Source organism: Prionailurus viverrinus, chromosome B3 (genome assembly GCF_022837055.1).
Source record: "Prionailurus viverrinus isolate Anna chromosome B3, UM_Priviv_1.0, whole genome shotgun sequence".
NCBI lineage: Eukaryota > Metazoa > Chordata > Mammalia > Carnivora > Felidae > Prionailurus > Prionailurus viverrinus.
In genome coordinates, this window is record NC_062566.1 from 73,652,517 (window position 1) to 73,662,099 (window position 9,583).

General features: G+C 37.5%; 1 pseudogene; it reads left to right on the plus strand.

The window, feature by feature from the left end:
* The first annotated feature begins 1,741 nt into the window (after positions 1-1,741).
* LOC125169379 (uncharacterized) lies at positions 1,742-1,815 on the plus strand (annotated as a pseudogene).
* Positions 1,816-9,583: the final 7,768 nt, after the last annotated feature.

Sequence of the window (9,583 nt, forward strand, 5' to 3'; positions counted from 1 at the left end):
CCATGGCAATAAGACACCTGTAAATTACAAACTTGTCATTTAATCAGCATAAATATAGGGAGTTTGTGCAACCACTGGAATTTTTTTCATATCTATTTTCAGGGAAGGCTGAAGACCTCTTAATGATTATATACCGTAACGGACTGCAAGTCTAACTGTTGCCATGGTATTATGTACTTCTTTTCTTTTAAAGAAGTGACTGGAATGTAGAGCAGATAATGAATCTAATTGATTGTCTCCTGCTCCACACAGATATACTTTATATTCTCTCCCTTTTGTGCTCTTCCTACCTTTCACTCCAGACTGGATTCACAGGTATACATTTGTTCAGTGACAAGAATGGCTGTTATACAGAACAACTCCCACCTTATAAAAAAGAAAAATAATCTTCTCTGAAAAATATAATAAAAAAGTGTATGTAAAAAAGAGCGCAGAAGAAAAAATTAGCATTCACTACACATATGTCAGATTAAATTAATGAAGAAAAAGACAATGTGTTTTTTTGTAAGAAAAAAAAAGCATAGTCTGTACACTCATAGTGTCGAAGGTTATGTATAAGAAGTTCTCTTTAATTTAATATGAACTTAAGTTAATGATTCTTAAACTTTCCAGATATTCAAATTCATTGAGTCGTTAGCGTATTTGATAGGTACTAGGTTTTTAGATTATAATTATTAACATGCATTTGCCAACTGGAATCCATTTATAGCACAAACACAAAATTTAATACAATTGACTTTTATCCCCATAGCATTTGCAAATAGACCAAAAATAGAATTAATTTTTTTTTGAGTTGACACACAACTCTACATTAATTTCAGGTGTACAACCAAGTGATTCAACTTCTCTATATGTTATGCTGTGCTCACCATAAGTGGAGCTACCTTTATCACCATCCAATGCTTTTACAATATCACTGTTTCCTACATAGTGCCTTTTATTCACAGGACTTATTCATTACATTACTAGAAGCCGAAATTCCCACTCCCCTTCACCCATTTTGTTTATTCTCCACCCCTCTTCCCCTCTGGCAACCATCAGTGTGTTCTCTGTCAAAAATAAATTTTTGATAGAGGTCTTTTAGCTTAGGTAATTATTTTGGATAGAATTGTAAATACTTGGCTTCAGAGTACCCAGATTTTCCCCATACAAAGTGGACTTACAGACTGGAGATAGCAGAAAATGGGTCCTAATAATTTTCTTTGAATAAGATAAACATTTATAGATGAATCAATTTAATCATGAGAGAGATTTGGTCAGAGACCTATGATCTGATGAGGAGACTGGCTAGACCTCGGGTTTTTGGATGCCCTGTCTGAATCTCTTTATCATTCTTAGAGTCCAGGTAGCATTTTCACATCTCTAAGAATGGCAATAAATAAGTTTTAAAAGAGGTCGCTTTTTCCTTTTTAAAAGGAAATGGATACAGGCACACATCTCTTGAGTTATGGTGTGCTACATTTCATGGGTTAGGTACTCCTGTTAGGGTTTACACAAATTTAGATTAAGAAACAACAACACATGCACCTGGGTGGCTGAGTTGGTTAAGCGTCTGACTTCAGCTCAGGTCATGATCTCACTATTCATGAGTTCAAGCCCTGCGTCGGGCTCTGTGCTGACAGCTTGGAACCTGGAGCTTGCTTCAGATTGTGTGTCTCCCTTTCTCTCTGCCCCTCCACTTCTCACACTCTATGTCTCTCTGCCTTTAAAAATATGAATAGAAATTAAAAAAAAAACAACAAAGACTATACTTTCAGAATCATTTCTACATAGTTTGTTACTGGAGAAGTTTCTCTGAACGTGTAGAGTACTTGGGGAAAAACACAAAAACATTGCTTTAAATAGGAAAAGGACCACTAGATAGAAAATGATTAATTATCACAAAACCCTTTGCTTTTACTGACAACTTAAAATACAAATGTAATGCCTGCCTAACTGTGAATATGTAAAATGTCATTTCCTTTGTTTTAGTGATGATCTGCTATGAAGATAAAGCACTTGTTAAAGATGTCCACCTTTCATTCTGCACAAACATTTGTTAAGCACGTACATAAATCAGCACAACTTTGTGCTTTCCACCATGAACTATGTTGGACAGGTTTTTACTTATGCTAAGAAACCCTTTAACTGAAGTATGGGAGTGGGGTGCTGGCTCCCTAATGTTGGCTATGGAACTTTGGGCAAGATGTGCCACACAGGTTGTCTTTGTAAGTTTATGTCTAATTCGAGAATATGACGGACCAGTGAGGACTTCGCCACCCTTTCATGCTTAAACTAATAGATGTTAAGATGTTATGGACGAATATACAATTGAATGAATCAGTATGAAGGATGCCACATTTTACAGAAATCTTAATAATGGAGCTATACACGGGACAGAGAGTGGGTAGGACTGGTGACCACCACACAGTGGCATCAGCAAAATAGTGTCTAAGACATATCAGATGTAGCCATCCCATTCAGTCTGGGAAAGACTTTGGCTTTCATTTTCAGCACCACAGGGTAATCTGGTTCTCCAATTCAGGGGGATAGGACAATTTCAGAACTGGAACAGAATCTCAGAGAAGATTGAAGAAGGGTCTGTTTGAACCCATGATCACACAGAAGGTGTTAGAGAAGTCTTTCATTGTTTGGGGGAGGTCGCCGGTGCTGGCATTGTTACCTGCGCAGTGGCACTGAACCTTACTATTAGAAAGCAGGATCTCGTGTTGAACTTGATTTCCTCCAAACTGGAATCATTTTTTTTAATTTTTTTTTTAATGTTTATTTATTTTTGAGACAGAGAGAGAGCGCAAGTGGGGGAGGGGCAGAGAGAGAGGGAGACACAGAATCTCCCTCCAGGAGGGAAACAGACTCCAGGTTCTGAGCTGTCAGCACAGAGCCCGATGCGGGGCTGGAACCCACGAACCGTGAGATCATGACCTGAGCCACCCAGGCGCCCCCAAACTGGAATCATTTTAAAAACAAATGTCTTTCCCTCGTTAGAATATAAACTAGATACCAGGGCTTAGATTCATGTCCTCAGTTAAGATTTAACCTTCATACACTTCCAGAGGCCCTCTCTCAAATGTGTGTCAGAGCAGTACAGGAATCATAAAATTCTAAGAGGTTTTGATCACTGCGACGCCTTCTCTTCCCCACATTTAGTTCATCACATGAAGAATTTACCCATGGGGATTTTTGAGACTGAATTGGCAAGTATGAAGTTTTAATAATTCCAAAGAAAGCACAGTGACACATCCTATTTCACGTTTAAATGAAAAAGGTTCACCAAGTCCCATTAGTCATCAGAAGTGTGATCAGTAACATGACTGTATCATTTTCTCTTTTTTGCAAAGTGTACATGGAAAGAGATTCGACTGTATTTGTGAGTTTTAAAAGAGTCTGGGTAATCGTCTTTAAAAAACATGATGTAAATTTCCCAGTTACAGAAAGGGCCAGATACAGCCTCTATGTGTTCTTCTCTTGAAGCTGAATACTTAATACACTATATAACTTCATCTGGAATGTTTTCAATGCAACCGTTTATTATACACTACCTCATGTTTCACACGTCGCCAGTTTGTCGCTACATGTTGGTGATTGCCAAATTTATATACTTGTCTGTTTTTTAAGTACCATAGCAACACATCCACAAGAAAACTCTTTCTAGATACCTTCCAGGAACCACACACTCACCACAGACAAATAGGAAAATAAGTACTTTTCACTTTCTTCTTCTGTGATTGTTGGTTCGCTTACTGAGAGTGGCTTCATCTAAGATAAGAAACTAGAGTTACCTTTGCTCCCTTGATCTAGATTATTCCCAAAATATGAATAGTATCATGTATTAACATTAGAAATCCACTCATACCTGATCCCCTTTTCTTCATCCTTCTACTTTTGGCCAGCCTATATTATGGTCCAGAGACTATAAAGAGATGATCATCATGATGGTGATTGCTATTGCAATATCCCCCAGCGAAATGAAAAAAAAATAACCACGGGGAAACAAATACTTCTCTGGCATAAAAATCTTTACCCTACTTCTGAAACAATATCAGTGCATAAAACAGTTAATTAGTGGTATGCATGGTGAGCTTGTTATATGATCATGCAACAGCAATTTAAAGTGAAGCCAGAGGCAGGCCTATTCCAGTAACCAAATGCCAAGTGAAGGCAGGGAGAGAAGATCTCTCAGGTAAAAGTCTTGGTAGTCGTATTTGAACTTAAGTATTTTAAGCTAACAACTAACAGGTAATCACCTTGGCTATAACCTCAGTAACTAATGACCACTCGTTCATGGCTTTGGTTCCTGGCATTCATGTCCAGTAGTAAATAGGGTACAAGCAAAAACTTTATTTTTCTTCTTAACACTCGCATCTCTTCCTTCTTGCCCTCTCATCATTCCTCTGGAACTCATCTGAACTGTGCCTTTCCATAGAAACAAGAACATTTTGGGGTGCGTGGGTGACTTGTCAGTTAAGCATCCAACTCTTGATTTCAGTTCAGGTTATCAGGTCATGAGCTCGTGGTTCATGGAATCAAGCCCTGAGTCCGATTCTGCACTTATAATGCAGAACCTGTTTGGGATTCTCTGTCTCCCTATCTCTCTGATATTCCCCCACTTGCATTCTCTCTCTCTCTCTCTCTCTCTCTCTCTCTCTCTCTCTCTCTCTCTGAAAAATAAGCATAAAAAAAAACACAAAGAAGAAGAAGAACCTTTTCCCCATTGCCTTTCTCTTGTCCTGTCTCCCTTGTATTATTTTTGGGATTGTTTCATTCTCTCCAATTATTACACAGTAGTCTAGGAACCTACTGTAACAGAGAATATGGGATCATTATATAACATTTGCATTTATTGGCAGTGCCTAGATATAATTCATTAGTTGAATAACAGGCAGAAGTAGAATATATTTTGAAGCAAGAAGTCCTTCGGCCGTTCATATACCTACAGCTTCTTGCTCCACTGTATAGACTATTGGCTCTTTTAGTAACATACTTTCTGAAGAATAAAGAGGAGTAGCTAAAAGCAGATATATCTCAGCAGTGGTGATGAGATTAGGCCATCTAGTCAAAGAGTTGAGGTACTTTGTCCACCTGTTTAAAAAAGGCTTGAAATGTAAAGAAACTAGTATTAGTTGAACAGTTTATAACACATCTACTTCTTTGCAACCGTTTTATATAACATTATCCCATGGAATACTCATAGAATGATGATAGAGCACCAAAGTTGAACTGAAAGAATAAACCTGGCTAAATTTCCAACTTTTTATAATTCTAACAACTGTGAAATTCATTAAAATTGATAATTTTGACAATAATACTTCTTCACTCAGAATGTGTTTAAGAGGTACCCATTTCCCCATATCACCTTTGTCATCCCATTAAACTTTTTATTTTCCTCCCTAACAAATAGCATCTTGGGACACATGGGTGGCCCAGTTGGTTCAACTTCCAACTCATGATTTTGGCTCAGGTCCTGATCTCATGGTTTGTGGCATTGAGCCCTGAGGTGGGCTCTGTGCTAACAAGGAGGAACCTGCTTGGGACTCTCTCCTTCCCTCTCTCTCTGACCCTCCTCCCTCACACACTCTCTCTCCCTCAAAGTAAAAAAAAAATAATAACCATTTAAAAAATAGCATACTAAGCTTGCATGTAAAATATAATTTGATATTGCATAATTTCATTGTCAAATATCTTATACAAATGCACATACTTGTATACACACTAGCCCAAATAGGAAAGAAAAGCAATGATCCCAGATTACATTATCAAATACTATTAGCTGCACTTTTACTCAAGTATAGATTAGAAACATTTTCAAGAATCCTGACCCTTTTCCTCATCTGGCAGAGAAGATTGAATGGGTCTCCTAACTATACTGATGATAAGAAGGCAAAGATAAACCAGAGAAGTCATCCTTGCCTTTAGGGATTCACCTGGTAAATTGCTGCTTAAAGAGTGCTGTCAATAAGTTAACTTCTTTACTGTCAAGAGCAATTCTCTACCAGCGGTGAGATGGACAAGATGACCAAATAGATCTTTTTTCATCTCAAGATCCAAAGTTTCTTTTCAAGGAATTGTTACTGGAGAACAGAAAGAGTGTTTAGGGCCTGCCCACAAACTTTTAACTTCTTAAAATAACATGCAGTTTATTATGTTCTTTCTTTCGTGAACTCATTTAAAATCTCTAAAAACAAAAAATCTTTGCCCACGTATTGCATTGCTATCTTTATTTTTAAAATAATGACAATGGTTGAGAGACATTCTAGGATTTAATATTACAGGGTGAAGATTTCTTCTTGCACCCTTTTTATTCTCCTAGCTTCCACCATACCTTAAAAGGAAGACTTTCCTCTTCCATTTCTATACCTAGTCAACAAAGAGATACAGTGGAATGGCTAAAAGCACAGAATTTAGAACCAGGTTGGGTTTTTATTATTTATTTTATTTGAAGTATAATTAATGTACAATGTTATGTTAATTTCAGGTGTACAACATACTGATTCAATAATTCTATACATTATTCAGTGCTCGTCATAAATGCACCTGCCATCTGTCACCATAAAATTTATCACAGTATTATTGACCATATTCTTTCTTTTTTTAACTGACCATATTCTTTATGCTGTACTTCTCATCTCTGGGACTTACTGATTTTATAACTCTTAATCCCCTTTATCTATTTCACCGATCCTCCCACCCACCTCCCCTCTGGCAACCACCGTTTCTCTGTATTTAAGAGTCTATTGGAGGCACCTGGGTGGCTCAGTCGGTTAAGTGTCCAACTCTTGATTTTGGCTCACATCATGATCTCATGGCTCATGGGTTTGGGCCCCGTATCAGGCTCTGTGCTGACAGTGTGGAACCTACTTGGGATTCTCTCTCTCCATCTCTCTCTCTGCCCCTCCCCTGCTTGCTCGCTCTCTCTCTAAATAAATAAATAGGGGCGCCTGGGTGGCACAGTCGGTTAAGCGTCCGACTTCAGCCAGGTCACAATCTCGCGGTCCGTGAGTTCGAGCCCCGCGTCAGGCTCTGGGCTGATGGCTCAGAGCCTGGAGCCTGTTTCCGATTCTGTGTCTCCCTCTCTCTCTGCCCCTCCCCCGTTCATGCTCTGTCTCTCTCTGTCCCAAAAATAAATAAAAACGTTGAAAAAAAAATTTAAATAAATAAATAAATAAATAAATAAACATTGAAAAAAATAAGAGTCTGTTTATTGGTTTGTTTATTCATTTGTTTTTTTAGATTCCACATGTAAGTGAAATTCTAGGACATTTGTCTTTGCTTTATTTCATTTAGCATGATATCCACTAGGTTTGTCCCTGTTGTCATAAATTACAAGATCTTTTTTTTTTTGGTTTAGTAATAATCCATTGTATATATGTGTATACACACACACACATATACACATACACACACGTATATATGCCATATCTTCATTCATTGATTGATTTATTTTAAAGCCAGTGTCGTTAACATATAATGTTATATTAGTTTCAGGTGTACACCATAGTGATTCAACAATTCTATACATTACTCAGGGCTCATCACAATAAGTGTATTCTTAATCCCCTTTACCTCTTTTACCCATCTCCCCATCTACCTCTCCCGCTGGTAGCCATCAGCTTGTTCTCTGTACTTCAGGGTCTGTTTTTTGGTTTGTCTCTTTCTTACAATTTCTTCTTTATCCATTTGTCTATTGATGGACACTTGGGTTGGTTCCATATCTTGGCCATTATAAATAATTGCTGCTATCAACATAGGAGTACATATTTCTTTTTACATTAATGTTTTCATTTTCTTTGGGTAAGTATCCAGTAGTAGAATTACTGGATCATTTGGTATTTCTTTTTTAACTTTAGAAGAACCTCCATAGTCTTGTCCACAGTGACTACACCAGTTTATATTTCCATTAGCAGTACACAAGGGTTCCCTTTTCTCCACATCTTCTCCAACATTTATTGTTTCATGCCTTTTTGAGTCTACCCATTTTGACAGGTATAAGATGACATCTCATTGTGGTTTTAATTTGCACTTCCCTGATGATTATTGATGTTGAGCACCTTCTCATGTGTCTGTTTGCCATCTGTGTATCTTTGGAAAAATGTCTGTTCAGGTTTCCTGCCCATTTTACAAAGTCTATGTTAAAATCACAGACTTTAGAACCAGGTTGTGTTTTTTTTTTAATTTTTTTAATGTTTGTTTATTTTAGAGAGAGAGAGAGAGCGTGTGCGCTCGAGTAAGGGAAGGTCAGAGAGGGAGGGAGACACAGAATTCGAAGCAGGCTCCAGGCTTTGAGCTGTCAGCACAGATCCTAATGTGAGGCTCAAACCCACAAACAGTGAGATCATGACCTGAGCCAAAGTTGGATGATCAGCAGACTGAGCCACCCAGGTGCCCTGGTTGTGTTTAAATATAACTTTGTCACCTTTTAGCTATATGACCTTGAACAACTAACCTCTCTGCTGAGCACAGCCTCTCTCTGCTCCAGTTTATTTATCTGTAAAAGGAAGAAAATAGCACCTACCTCATAAAGCTGTTGTGAGACTAAAGTGAGTTAGTCCATTTAAAGAGTTTAAAAGGCTACCCGATACATGCTAAGTATTGAATAGGTGTTTGATTCCGTTGCTGCTATTATGATAATGGTTATTATTGTGGCAGTTCTTATTAAATGCACTATTCTTAAGAATGTTAAATTATTCTCCAATTATATACATTAAAAAATAAGTTTCAGAAATCATGCCACATTCAGTGTGGGACTCCACATTCAATGAGTAGTTGAAGGGTTTTTGCATTATCCTTGCCAAGTTAGGATGATAATATTGGAGAAATAAGAAAGTTGCAAATCATAGAAGCCTTTGTAATTTACACAATAAAGGTATCTCGTCTGAGTGAGGAAAATAAGTGTGTGCCACCATCACTTCTCCTGTATCATGCCACATCTCAAATAGTGTGAATGGTTACTAGAGACTCCAATGTTGAGAATAAATAAGAATCGATTGATTCTTACAAAGACTGTATTTTGTGTTTGGCAGATCCATTGTAATTAAATCAATACATTGTTTATGAGGAATTCCAAAATCTTTCCATGTTTCAAATCAGGTTAAATGCAGGTGACCAGCAGAACCAAAACTTGACTTCTCTGAGTTGTTCTTCACTGGCTGCAGTAGGAATGTGGCTTCCATTGCATTCTTAGGGCTCACTGTATCCTCAGGTGCATAACTCACTTCCAGGATTATCTTGTGTGGAGACTGAACCTCTCATTTACTAGACCTTGAGCCACTTATGAGTAGTAGCAACATTTCTTTAATCTTTGTAGTTGTCAAAGATTATCCACCATACTGGTGTAGAATAGGTTTTTAGTAAATATTTGTGGAATAAAGGCATCAGTAAATGTCATCTGTCACTTAAAATTAATGATTAAAGCTACTTACTCACTGTGATGTTAGCATAGTTGTCTGTCCTCATACATTTTATTATTGAGGCAGAAAAAAAGTGGAACAGTAGTGTGTGACTTAATCAATATGAATTTATGTTACAGAACTGGGATTTGCCTTTTAGGCTCTTCAACTTTCACAAATCCAATATATAGTCAGATTTT